General features: G+C 39.5%; 1 long non-coding RNA gene across 1 annotated transcript in view; it reads right to left on the bottom strand.

Annotated features, from left to right (window-relative positions):
• Positions 1-14,520, bottom strand: part of LOC131474852 (uncharacterized) — a 66,824-nt gene that overhangs the window by 14,977 nt on the left and 37,327 nt on the right. The window lies entirely within an intron of this gene.

The following is a 14,520-nucleotide window of genomic DNA, read 5'->3' on the forward strand; positions in this document are numbered from 1 at the left end:
TGTTTGTCTTACCATGAATGCAACAGTCCAGTGCTACTTCCTGGTTTGGGCAAACCATGTGACTGTGGGTGGAGCCTGTTTAAATACAGAGGCACAGGAAGTGGGGCAAACCAAGAGGTAAACTAGCTATGGGGGGATTTTTTCTGCCATTTCCTGTCCACACTCCAGTCCAGTAGGTGGCAGTAATGCATGGTTAAGCTAGTTGCCAATCACCAATAGAAGAAGATACATTCATTAATGTTATGTTTTATTAAGTAGTATTTTATTTATTAAATATTTCTCCACATTCTTCATTCACTTATAAAAACTACACTTGAACACTATGCATGTTAAAATATAAATATCCATTAATGTTGCCATTAAGTGCCTTCTTAAAACCCTTCATAAAAGCAAATAAATTGGAAGTATTAAAAGTATTGGCCTTTTTTCCAAACAGTTCCAGTGAGAACTTTGTTTGGCATCAACACACAGTTTTAAGACTTACCAGGGATTTCAGCAATCAATCCAAATCTATTAATAAACATTAAAAACAAAAAGCTGTCAGCTTAATTTCTCTTCTTTTATTCTTCATTAGTCTTAAACCTCCACGCCACATAATTGTGTTTATTGTGCTGAGTCACTGGTGGAAGTGTCACGCGACGTCTAATTTGTGTCTAGTTTGCGCTTTTCGCAGTCGTCGTGCGAGTTCATGCTACGAGAAATCTTCTATTTTCCAATAATGTGTGTTGTTTTTTTTGTTTTTTTTTGGCCATTTCAAAACTACTCCTGAGAAGTTGAACAATGCGTTATCATTAAAAGTAGCCTTTTATTAAAAAAAGAAAGGAAAAAAAAAAGAAGACTTAATTGACCAACCAACACACCATTTCCTGACAACAGCCCGAGCCGTCAAAGATCTTAGAGCATGTCTGCAAATTCAAGATATCCTCCACTACAAAAGTGCTTTTCCCCCATTAATGAATAGAACATGAGCTGGGGAAATTACTTCTTGAATTCTCTGGGCAGATAATGATTCTCATCTTTATCAGTGGTTTATCTTCTAAGGTCAAGATTAAAGTGAAAAGTGACGTGAACCCCCAGTGTCTCCAATTAAGAGGAGCGAGAGACGGGGGAGAGAGAGCAGCAGAGAGGGGATGAGTGAGAGCAGAGGGTGGACTCTTCTGCATTACCCGGCGCCCGCGTTCCCTCCAGTTTCCACATGAGAAATAGAAAACAACACAATTAAATTATGACACCTGACATCAAGACCTCACATCGGTGTGAATCATAATGGACTAACTGCTGAAAGTGAGATCCTGTCAGACAATTTATGTGATCACACACATTAGCACCTTTCTAACTTGACAGTTTTTGATGTTTTTTTCCTTCTTCTTCTTTTTCTTTCTCTGCTGCTCTTGATGAAGAACCCCGCAGAAAGATTTATAGAAATTGCATAGTTGGAAGTTAAAAGTGAACACGACTTTGCGTCGATATGTTTCCGTGCAGTATCTTTTTTAAATAATTCCCAGAGTTTGAGAGCAGCAGGTAACCAATTGCTTACAGGCAGTGGGGGCTTCAATCCTTCCGTTTTCTGCTGTGCTCCCACTGCGTTTTCAGACCGGCTAATAAGAGCTCTTACAGGAAAAACCTCTCTCTCAGATATAGGTGTTAGGATGCGAAGTCACAATTTCAGATAAATTTACAAAACTAATAATAAAAAAACCCCACTCTATTCATTATTTCTCTTCAATTGTTTTAACAGAAATCCACAATTTGACTGCAGTGTTTTCTACATGAAAGTATTCCAGTGCATAAGAAATACATATCTGATGTTTAAGCAACATTGATGATTCAGTTTAGGAAGTAATGGACAACATAGATTTATAAACATTTATACTAAATTTAACAGAATTTAGTAAATTTGATATTTCTTCGCTTAGATTCAGACCCTTGTGATTAATTATTTTATATTGGTTATTTTCTCCATTAATCTGTACTGTAAACCTTAATAATGTAGTTTGAATGGTTTATTTGTTATATGGAGCAAAGAAACTAGACAATAATCACGTTTAGGAAGCAGAAAAATCGGAAAGCGTGTTTTAATTATTGAAAAAAAAACCACGTAAATCGATTAATCGAGTATCAAAATAGTTGCCGATTCATTTAGTAATAGATTAATAGAATGATTGATGCAGCCAAACAGGTGATTATAAGATAAAATGTAAATTTTTTTTAACATACAAGAGCAGAGGGTTTTTAATCTGCATGTTATAATGTAGCACAACATAAACCCTGCCATTTGTTTTTAGTAACAATAGTAATTATTATTTATGGGTGCAGGGAAACAAGCTCACAAGTTTTTACACTTAGAGCTGTTACTCTAAAGCCTGTGCCACACTAGAGAATTTAAAAACGTGGGAGACCACTGACACAACAAACTCTGTAACCCATTTTCAACGCTTTAATCCCGAGAAAGCGCAGACTAGACGATCCAGTCAAGACGCGCGACCACACACTTATGCGTTAAATCAAACCATTTGTGGGGGGGGGGGGAATTCCAGGGATTTGGGATCTCACAGAAACTTGCGTGATTTAACGCGACTTCAGAATATAAACATACATGGAGGCGGACGACGGAATCGACTTGGCTTGAAAGTACGCAACATCTGTTTCCCGGGCAACTCGCTCTCATTGGTTATTGTGGGGTTCTGCTCACGCCCCCCAATCGCTGTTCAGTGTTAAACCCTTAGTGCTCACCTGGCATTGATCTGTGCCGCAGGTGCATCCATGGTAAATTCTGTGGGAATAATACACAATTCCTTATATGGACATCCTGGGGGTGTTTATAGGTCACATATTCAGGCTTTAAAAATGCAAAAGGATTTTCCTCTTCATATGTGTTGTTGAGTCAAAGTTATAATTCACATTGTTAGTAGTGAAACTACTTTTTAAAATACTACTTTTTGCTCAGGTGTGTTAACATTGATTACAGTGTGTTTTTGGATGGATTTTTTTTTCATCAGATTACGGGTCGTGCTGAAAAAAGGGATATAAGACACTCTATATCGCACATATACTGTATGTTTTAACAGTAATGGAAAAAAAACTACCGAAATACTCTGTGTTCTAAAGTACGATTTGATATCGGGAAGACTCAGATGACGTTAAATTCAGGTCTGCTACACAAATATTTGGCCAGATAATCTGCTCAAACCAGCATCAAACGGAACGGAGCACCAACTTTCTTATCATATATAAGCAGTTTAATCCTTTGTTTATTCAGTCAAAGTGTCATTAAGACGCAAATTAAGAGACACTTTAGATTGTCACATAGCAATAGGACTATTGGAAATAAATGGTCATAATATATAAAGGTCATATGAAATTAATTAAATGAAAAGTTAAATAAATCAGGGTTTTGATAATAATATGTTTTGAAATATTGCTACAACCTCCTGGAGTCCCAAAAATGAAAATAAAAGCAGATTTCCAGTGTTAATTGTGAGGACCTACAGCACCTGTCACTCCTGTATATACCGTGCCCCAATAAGTGAAGTCAAATGTCTGACACCTCAGCGGCACCCCGCACCTCGGGGTCCTATTAAGAATACTACTCAGTGCGTTTTCACGAGACTCACTACCGGCGGCCAAAATTAAGAGACTTTCAACACCAGTGGAAATCGCTGCCGAGAGCGGCTCCCCCCCGCTGAGTGGCTGAAGGAGCTGCCACCGTGTATATTTTAAACGTGTAACCGACCCAATGCATAATAAGTGACCGCACAGCTGAGCTGCGTCACACGCCAGATGATGGAAATCCATATGTCCATCTGTAAGTTGACAACTTATTTATACACGGGGTTGTTAAGATGACATTTTTGGCTTAATTGAGTAAAATTGAATAAAATCTTAATTTTTTCTTACTATTTTAATTCGTATGGAAAACCAAAGTTAGACGGTAAGCATGTTGACAATTATGAGAGATCAGAGTGATGAAGGTGTACTTTGCACAGACTTTAAAAACACCACCATAGACATCATAAAGTATTCCTTAGACCAAGGGTGTCAAACATACGGCCCGTGGGCCAGATCCGGTCCTCCAGAGGGTCCAATACGGCCTAATGATTGAATGATTAGAATCTAATCATAATGTGAAATACTATATTTTTCACTTCCAGAAACCTGTGACTAAATGTTTGTGCCTTTGCAGATCCACTGTGATTTGTGAGTTGTAATGCAATGTGGTAAATGGTCAATTTAACTTATTTTTCTCAAGAAATGTGAGAGTGTCCATAAACTGTTTTGTAAAAGGATACATCATTAAATGTAAAACAAAGGGAACAATGTGAAGTTCTTGTTGTTTATAGTGCCTAACCCTAACATAAACCCAAACTTAACCCTAACCCTAAATCCAGGTCTTAATCCTGAAAAAAGCACTTTAAAGTTGTGGGGCCCAGACAAAATGTCCCCACAAAGATAGGTTTGTATGTTTTTTTGGACTCACAAAGATATAAATACCCCGATATAATAAGTCCATACACAGAGAGTCCTAAGGGGGCAGGAAATGGTGTAAGTGCTTAGTCTTGCAAACTTAAACAGTGTGAGCTAGCATGGCTAGCATTTCACAAACTCCATGAATTATGATTTACCTTTATTTGATTAATAAAACAAAATGTGTGTTTGAGTAAAAATGAATGCAACAGTTTCCAGTTTACTGACATTTGCTTTTACCATGTTAATGCACTCGCTGCAGCCAAGCAAGCCAAGAGTAAACTTCCTCCAGTTTTCAAGTCTAAACTGACAAAAAAAACAAAACAAACTTGATTGTCTTGTCTGTGCCCAGGCTCAAAATCTGTCCCAGATCCATGTATTGTTGGAGTAAAATCCTGGAATTCTCAACAGAATGATTTGATTGTTTGTAGAAAATGTAGAAAGAGAAACAAATGATAAAATATGCAGTGGAAATTTGACTGGATGTTTAAATTTTTGAAAATGAACACTTAACACGGGTTGTTTTGTTTGTTTTGTTGTATTTATTTTATTTAAGTTAGGGGGCAGACATAAATGGGAATTCCATTTCTTCTCACTGCTCCTTTGAAATCATGAAAAGTGTTGTCTCAAAAGTAATTATGGATTGGTGTGACATTGTACTGTATTGTACTCTACATGTTTATGAAAGGAACAGAATAAAAAGAAAGAAATAAAGAAATATTATTCCAGGTTTTGTGATTTGTATAGGAGTAGGTAAAATACACTAGTCACCTTAGACCGTCAACAGTGAAGGTTAAAGGTTAAACAGTGTAACCTCAATCAACTAGTTCTACATAGAAAAGCCTTGTGATTTCATATTTCAAACTTTGGTTGACGCAAAAGCAAAAATCTTTTTGTAATAGAGTCAAAAATATGAAATGTACAGTATCACAAACAAATAACGTCAACTTGCTTAGGTGTAGCTGTGTTAACCCTCAGAACACACCACACTTTAGCTGCTTTTGTCCATTAGTACGTTAAAACATATAAACAGGGGTTATAAGAATGTGCAATACAGAGTGTCTTATATCCTTTTTTTCAGCACAACCTAGACACGCTGATGAAAATGTGTTGTCATTTTCACCAACAATATAAACACACCTGAGCAAAAAGTACTAAAAATACTTCAAACAGTTCAAAGTTCAATTTTTTATGAACAAGAACAAAGGAAAAACTGTCTATTTCTGTCAATTATTGGTACTTTATATCACTATTAAAAATGTGATTTAAAATAAATCATAACTTTGACTCAACAACACAAAAAACTAATAATTTTTAAAGCCTGAATATGTGACATAGAGTATAAACACACAACCCCAGGATGTCCATATAATGAGTTGTGTAATAATCCCATGGAAAATGACCATGGGCCCACAGATCCCAAACCCTTAGATAAGGGTTAAATTCAATAATGGAAAATAAACTCAGAAATGCCTGGTTCCTAATGTTTATACTACTTTATAGCTCAATTGTACAGTGTACACTTTTGCAAACTTGTTTTTTTTACTGATTTCAGATTTCAAATTTGTATGAACAGTTTTAAAATTGTCCTCTTACTTTTAAATAAAGTAGACAAATCTTCCTCATTTTGATTTCATTACAAGACACAAACAGACATTGTTGTACCGTTGGTGAGCTGATGTGAGAATTAGCTCGAGTACCTGAAGCATCACAAAACAGGTTTGTATGTTGTTGACTTTCAAAGATCACATTTTTAAGACTTTGTGCTGATCTTTGAGCTACATTAGTTGTTTTTTTTTCAACTGTTTTCAACTGAATAGAAATATTTCAGCACATACACACACAAAGAAAGAAAAGAAACACACGCGTGCACATAACACGTAACACCTACACATCAAGCCCACATTATAACAGTGGGTGCATTGTTATCAACATGAGGCTTGATTAAAGCAGTAAATCCAAGTAATTCAGTGGCAGCAAAAAACAAGTTCAACACATTTAATTGCTGTATGGTATGGTGTCACTATAAGAAACAAACTAAATTAAACCGCCTCAAAGATGAAAATACCACGACGGAGAAAAGCACGAGAGATGGAGTTCAGGTTCGTGACTTTGTGAGTTTATGTTTGACACGTGGAATAAATAAAGACCAGTGTGCGACGTGAGGAAGAAGAAAATCTGCTTTGAAAACAAATGATTAGCCTTTTATTTATTGTACATTTAAAACTTTTCACTCCTCTCCATATGGAAAACATGTTATAATGTAAACGTTACAGTTTTTAATTGATCCATCTTGGATCATTTATCATTAATGTAAATATCTGATGAACTAATACAATCGGTGCTGGTCTTATACGAGTTAAATTCAATGAATCAGATATTGGAGGGGGGAAAAAAAGTCAAATTTAGTATAATCCCAAATCCCTTCAATACATGCTTTACTGAGCACAGGCTGTAAAAATGTAAATAAAATGCAAAAGCAGCATTTTGTTGTGTTTATATCGTCTTTTTGGGAGCAGAATATTTGTGACACAGCTGCTCTCTCATCATCATCCTCCTCTTCCTCACATACGTCACACACTGGTAAAGTGGCATTACATTAAGATAGAGTGACAGATAAGGTGACCAATTATTATTATTATTTATTATTTGTTAACTTTTGTTATTTGTTTCAGAACAAATAGAACAGTATTTCTGTTTTTACTCCAAGTACCAACCAGAGGAAGCTTGCGTACCACTGGTGGCACACGTACCACAGTTTGAGAACCATGGGCTTAAAGAATTTCCCATATTTCAAAACACTGACATTCAAACACCTCTTTAATATGAGGCCACGTTGACTCTCTCGGGGGTAAAAACGACGACTAACAGTCAATGTCAAGCAGGGGGTCTCAAACTCGCGGCCTGTGGCCCACATGCGCCCTCCCATCGATTTCATGTGATCCTTCCACTTAATGTCAATCATTATGATGCAGCAAGTTCGACCAGTTTTTTTTAATTTTATTATTTCTATTATGTAATATAATTATATTATATTTACTATTGTTTCCAGGTTTTACTCATACAACTTGACAGAAACACAGTAAACAGTGTAGGGCTTTTATTTTCTCCTTTGAAGGAAGTGAGTTTGACGTCGACTTTTGGTCAATTTTATTTATTTTTATTGACTCAATCCCAACGTCCTCTGTTGTCGTGGGAATGAGACATGATCTCATGATCAAATAAGACTTTTAGACAAATGTTTTCATGTTTAATTAGACAACAGTGATTAACCCTGTAGCTCTGCATCTTAAAGGTTGCACAACTACTAATAATAACGTGTCGTGACAGAATCAATAAGTCCTCAATCACGTCGACGCGCTAAAGAGTCTCACTCTTGTTTTCGCGCAGACAACAGAAAACAGAAGAGGCCGAGGAGAAAATAAAAGCAATCCTTTTGCTCGGGCGGTTTGTGGCAGACAGATGATTCCACCAGGTGTGTTTTCCTTTTTTTTTTCTCCTTTAGTTGAGCTGAGCTGCATTGATTTGGCAGCATCGGGTGGATGTCACACATGCACTGAACAATGCTCAATGACTTTGCCATCCTATTCCCATTTAAATTGCCTGTGCGTTTCCTTTCTGACACCTGTTTAAATCAATGCCTTCCTCTGCAGGTCATGGGCTGAATGTACGAAGGCGCACACCAGCCGCCTCTCAAATCCACTAAAATCAACACAATAATTGAAATATTTTCAAGCTGATTACACCCAAGCCCAGGGCTTGGCTGGTTGCTAAGAGTACGCTCCCTAGTTGCTAGGGGGAGTAAATCATCTTGCATTATTTGATTTTTGTTACTGATATGAAACTGCTAGTCCCTCGATTAAATGTCTCACAGTCAAACACCTAGGGGATGGACAGAAGAGAGAAGCAGAGAGGGGAAAAAAAAGGAAATAGTCACTGTGAACCTGTAAAATAGCATCTGTAACTTCTCTTTTCCGTGGGGCTTCGACACAAATCTATGTGCCCGTTTACGTTTGTTCCTGCCGAAATAAACAAACCTTCGCTTCTGTTTGAGTTGAGGAAAAGCAGAAAAGACAGCACCACAAAAAAAACAAAAAAAAAAAAACACAGCGACTCCCTCATCACACACACAAACATCACCGGTCCCCTAACTGTCCCCGTTTATCAAAACAGATTACATTGTCGGGGCTGTGAGATGTAAAAGCCTCACACGGTGCGGCAGTCAGTCAAATAAAACAAGAGCGTGCGCCGTCAAATAAAGTTCAAAGATAAATCACACGCTCTTTCACAAGAGTTTTAACAGATGTGACAGTTTATGGGCTGTAATAATTTACCTACAGCGGACATAAAAGTCTCACATTTTACTCAAGATTCTGCATTTTCTCACCACAGCTAACAAGCTCTAATACATTCACTTCTCCTCCTCATCATTAATAGAAATGATGATCTCCCCCCCCCCACACACACACACACACAACCACACCACACTCATCTGGAGCTGATGCTCGTTGATTACAACTGGACCTCCATTCTCATTTCATTTAATATTAATACCGCACTGAGGAGGATTTCCTCCAAAGACTTGTCAGACATCGAGGGCTGCTCCAGCCGGCTTTGTCAAATGAGATCAGTGTGCACCATAATGGTGAGGTCAAGTGGAGGGGGCAGCCTCTCAACTCCATAACAGCTTGACAGTGAGCGTTATATTATGCCGGAGCAAGTAAAGAGCACATAGACTTTACGCAGACACGTTACAAACTACAGACGCTCTTCAAGGTGTGCTGCATCGTTAAAAGAATGTCAATGTAATTCCCCCCCCCCCCCAGAACGGGTGTGAGATGAAGTAGTTAATCTACTTACGCAACATTAGATTCTATCCGTCAAAAGACTAAACTCCCATGAAGAGAATACAAACCATTTAGTGGTATTCTTTGACCTGGGCAATGAGCTGGCCCTGCCAATAAGAAAAGAAAAAAACAAAAAAAACAGCACACTGACAGCTCCACTAAACAGAAGCTGAGCAGTGATCAGGACCTGGCTGTCTCACCACAGACCGGGGTCCTTTCATTAGCCGGGCCGTCAGATTCTGGCTCGCGGTGCCATGGATCGATAAAACAGTCTCCACTCTTTTCTTTTTCTTTCATTATTTACAAACTAGCACGTTTCCTTGTAGCCGAGTTGTCTTGTAAACTGTGGCGCTGTTTAACCGCTTTATTCCCCCTCTGTGTGAGACCATCTGCTCCCCTGTCCTGTAAGTCTCTCCTAAAGCCCAGGCCTGACAAGCAAGAGATATGTCAATGCGGTCCTCAGCACAAAGCAACATCTGCCATGCCTGACGCCCACCATTGTGTGGCCATTTAATCTGTCCCCCTCCTCCCCTTTAACGGCACACAACAGTTCCTGGTATTATGTTTTGCCACTCAATTAGCATTATCATCCCGCTGAAATAGAAGCCAATTTACCTTTAATGACGTGATTGTTAGATGAGTGACAGCAGTCGGCGCCGCCACTATCGCTAGATAAACGGAGGCCGGCCCCTGTTTTCCTGACTGGTCGCGCCGAGGGCTGGGGAGTCACCGTGAGCCAATCACGCCGGCCCGGCTTCACCCCTGCACCACCAACATTGTTTCCTCCAGTTCATAGAGGCAGTGTGCTGGAAAATTGAGTCCAGATTCATTAGGTTTTCAGTGTGCCGCTCGAGTCAGTTAAATTGATACATTTCCTAACAAAATTGAAGTGCTTTTGTGGTGCCTGCGGATGGCTGGTGACCCCACTCGGCCCACTGAGCAGCCGAAGCAAGCTGATGGATCCATTAGACCGCTTAGACTGCTTATTCCTCTCCCTCCATCTCTGACTGACACTGTAAATCTGAACCAATTTCAGACTCTAATCACCATTACAAACCCCTTCCACTGTCCATTTGTTACTCTGCAATTCGAATACACTACCTAGATTGGTTCGGAAAGACCAGTTTAGAGGGGCCCTCCTGCTTCCCCCGTGGTTAAATGGCTCATGACTGGTCCCTTTTCTCAGCTGAAGCAGAAAAGCAGTGGCGACCAGGAGGAGAGGGAGCCGGGTAAATAACGCTCAGTGAAACAAAGGGGCCTTGAACAATTCCCAAAAGATAAACGGGAATTAAGAGAAGCGATAGATAAATGAATAAATATCGGGGTAAAAAATGGATAAGTGTGAAATTCGGTGAGATGACAGACAGGCCTCAAGGCCACACTGCCGGCTGTGGTGGAAGGGTGTCCCTTGAATAACAATCACTGTTACACCTCCAAAACATTTCCTCATCCACTAGCCATTTTTACACAAGCTTTTATCTGCTCAGTCAACCGCACAGCACTAGCGAAGCGGCTGGAGGATATTATTTCCCTGTTGGCCCCAGTCATATAACTCTGCTTAATATGCACTCTATAATTTAAGAAACTTGAATTATAACCCGAAAAGGCCTTGCTTTATATTATCTATCTAACCTTCAACTTTGTTCAACTTTAAATGAGTGACTCGGAACATTTACACATAACAGGTAAAAGGAAAAAAAAAGCTTCAAAAAGTCTTAAAGTAAAGCCTCACATGCATTATTTATGCCCTTAAATCATAGCAGTTCAATTGGAGGACTTATATTGAAAACCGGTAAGTTCGCCCGTCAGTCTCAACATCTAATTAACTGCTGCACCTAAGTGCAGTGGAAACACATTTTAATTGATATTTAGATGTTTATGCCCTCAGAAAGTAATTAAGATTTTCAATTAATCCCGTCTTATTTCTGGACATCTTGCCCCCGTGTCCTTGAGCGTCCAGCGATTAATTCCCCAAACCTCCTCCGAATGAGGGGACTTCAATTACTTTTGGCGAGCGAATCGCAGCCCTGCGAGTGACCTCATCCAAGGTTGCATCATCATTTAAATTAAAGGCAATACAAATCGGCAGCAAACGGAATGGCGCTTTCGTATCCCACGCGCTCCTCGTGCGTCGAGACAAAACCATTATGGAAAGAGCTGCTTTTTGAGATTATCAATACTTCCACTGCGCTCAATTAAAACTGCCTTCTTTTTTTTTCAGTGAAAGTTGTGGCCCCTTTGGGATCAGAAAGGCAATATGTGCCATGTCCGCTGACCTCTCCCCACTCCCCCCACTCGTCTCCATTTTGCTTGTCCACTATATTACGTCAAAGCACGGACTTTTATCAATCACCCCTGAAAACGTTTGTTTCCTCCTCCCAGATACACTCACACCGATACTGGTTTAAAAAAAAAAAAGAAAAGCAAAGCCCGATATGAAACAAAATCCATCTCCTACAGTCGTTTTATACCTCTGGAATTGCGTCTCCCCCCCCAAACCTCAAATGTGTACCTACAATATGACAACACTCTGACTGTCCAAACCTCTATTGTCATGCCAAGAATAAATAATAATTTCTCCTTGCTGCCCTTGCAGTGCTGTTTTGCTCACACATAGAATCACCTGCCCATCTAGGCAACAAAAAGCCTGCTTGGGGGATTATGGTGACATAATCTTAGCTGTGGCCTGTGAGTCAGGGGCTGAATGGGTTTGAACCCTCTATGCCACGCTGAGATAACATTTGTCACCGGGGTTCCTGGGCGTCCTATTCATAGATTAGTGGACTGTCGCCTTTTCAGAATGTGAAATGGCTTTGGCACTGCCGCATGTTTATTTTCAAAAAAAAAGAAGAAAACGTGCGCCTCCAAGGATGAGGAAGAGCGTCTCGTCCTTTCCCCGGGAGCACGGCCGCTTGGCCTCGCTCGAGCACACCGAAATCAGCGGCCTCTGTTCTCTGTGAGGACAGTGAACGCGGGGAGAACGCGGTGGAAGCGCATTGTGGCTCAGTGGAGTCACTGAGGTAATGCAGAGCATGATACGTCTGAAAAGGAAAAAGTGTGACGTCATTTTCAGTTTGTTACTCGAATGCAGTGTGTGTCATTCCTGCTGCTATAGGTGTCTCTCAATAATCCAAACAATTACAAAAAAAGATCCAGGCTGATGATGCTGAGAAGCAGCATGGGCTCATGGGAAATGTTGTCTGGTTTGGATCTCCTGTGTGTTTGCTCTGTGGGGGGACAGAACACACAGTAAGCAGCTGTATCAATCAGGATCAATTAGATTGACAATGCAAGAATCTTTTTTGTCACTAACCCTTCAACACCTAAGCTTCAGAATGTCCTTCTGGTCTTTTTATGCTTATTTTAACTATAAAAGGGTCAGAAAATGTCCTGTAACTAAGTGCTTTTGCCCATTTTTCCAGAATAACTTTCAATATCTGGCAGTATTTTACAATTTACTGCATGTTAAAATAGTGTATTAACAATTTTACATAAAGAAAAAACACTGTAGTTGTACACAAACACCAGATTTAGTGTGTTCAATTTGAAATTTCAACAGTATACAACATATTTAAAGTAACATTTGTTTGAGTTTTTGTCTCAATATCCAAAAACAGGCCAAAAAATCAAAACTATGTACAGGTGTTTTTCCAAATCTCTCCTCTCTGGTGACAAAGAAGCTGCCTCCAAACGCTGCCTCGCGCAAACGCGTTGTCTGCGATACACTGAATCGAATCACTGGCTAACTCTTTCCTCACGTTGAAGTTTCCAGCTGGCGTTTGCCTTGGATAGACCTTGACCTTGAATAGAAGTAGACATTTTATGGATTTAAATGATGTTGGAAATGTTGTAGCAAATGTAAAAGTACACGACTCAACAGAGTCAGTACAGAAATGTTACTGAGACAGTATATTTTTAAGTGCTCTTTGCTTATGTTGTCAGACATAGGTTCTTGCCAATAAGAGCTGATGAAGTTAAAAAACTGGCGGCTGTTTAGCTTCGCTTCGCCAAAATACTGGAAACAATGTAAAACTATAACTGAAAACTAAATAAATATGTTCAACGAAATACAAAGATCTGATGTGAAGGGGATGATCGATGAAATGGACGAAACGGAGACAGTGAGATAAATGCATTGTTTGCGTCAAATCACAATAAGCATTAGACTAAGCATTAGACAATAAGCATCAGTGACTGACGTCACTGATGTCATAATGTCAAATTATAGTTGTGGTACTACTAACAATCCAAGCAACTAAGTACATGGGATAAACGCAACGTGAAAAAGTTTTCTAACAAATCAAAAACTCCTCCTATTCTTTGTACACATTCATTTGAACGAGTAAGACGGATGATTAAGGTGTAAATGTGTTGGCAGGTGTTTTAATTAACTTCGGCCTTTAGGATTAGTTCGGCTAACCGGCAGATGATTTCTTTCAAAATTATTTTTAAGGACTTAACACTTTCCATCCTTAAAACCACCGTGTATCAGCAGTGATTGGTCACTAATTTATGTATTTATTAGTATTTATTCAGAGGAGCAGAACGCGACCGTCTCAAAAAACATCCGCAGTCGATTATGTGAGCGCGCTCCGCGTGCGGCGCCTTTAATCAGCCACAGCGCTCCCCACAGTTAGCATTTAAAGCGAATTCTTTTGCATCACAAAAGAGCGGGATGTGTAAATGAGATGTGACATTTTATTTATTTGTGTGTGTGAGTGGGGGGGGGCTATGCAGCAAATAAATAAATACCAGGGCGATGACAGACAGAGAGACTACAGGGGGAAATCTCCTCCACACTGCACTCACTGGTTAACTGTCACACCATTAAATTGTCTTTCACGTTGACATGTTGCCTAGCGATTGGTTAGCAGATGTAAAAAAAAAAAAAAGGAGCGAACACTTGCCAAACAGTTTCCAAGAGCATGAAATTGATATTGTGAATCACATGTGACAGTGACTCTTCTGCCCTATAATTGATCTACATTAAGGCTACAAGGCTTCAGCCTATGATTGGAAAGCGGGACACATCATGAGACTGTGTGTATCCGCGGCTGGCAGCCAGAGGAGTTTATTCTTGCAATGGAGAGATTACATCTTCAATTTTACCTGAGGTGTGTAGACCTCAGTAGGCCGGCAGATATCGCTCTATAAGTGGGACCTTACTTATTGCTCTTTCAAGTGCTAGATCTATCCATTCACTCTAATT

The sequence above is a fragment of the Solea solea genome, chromosome 16 (genome assembly GCF_958295425.1).
Source record: "Solea solea chromosome 16, fSolSol10.1, whole genome shotgun sequence".
Classification (NCBI taxonomy): domain Eukaryota; kingdom Metazoa; phylum Chordata; class Actinopteri; order Pleuronectiformes; family Soleidae; genus Solea; species Solea solea.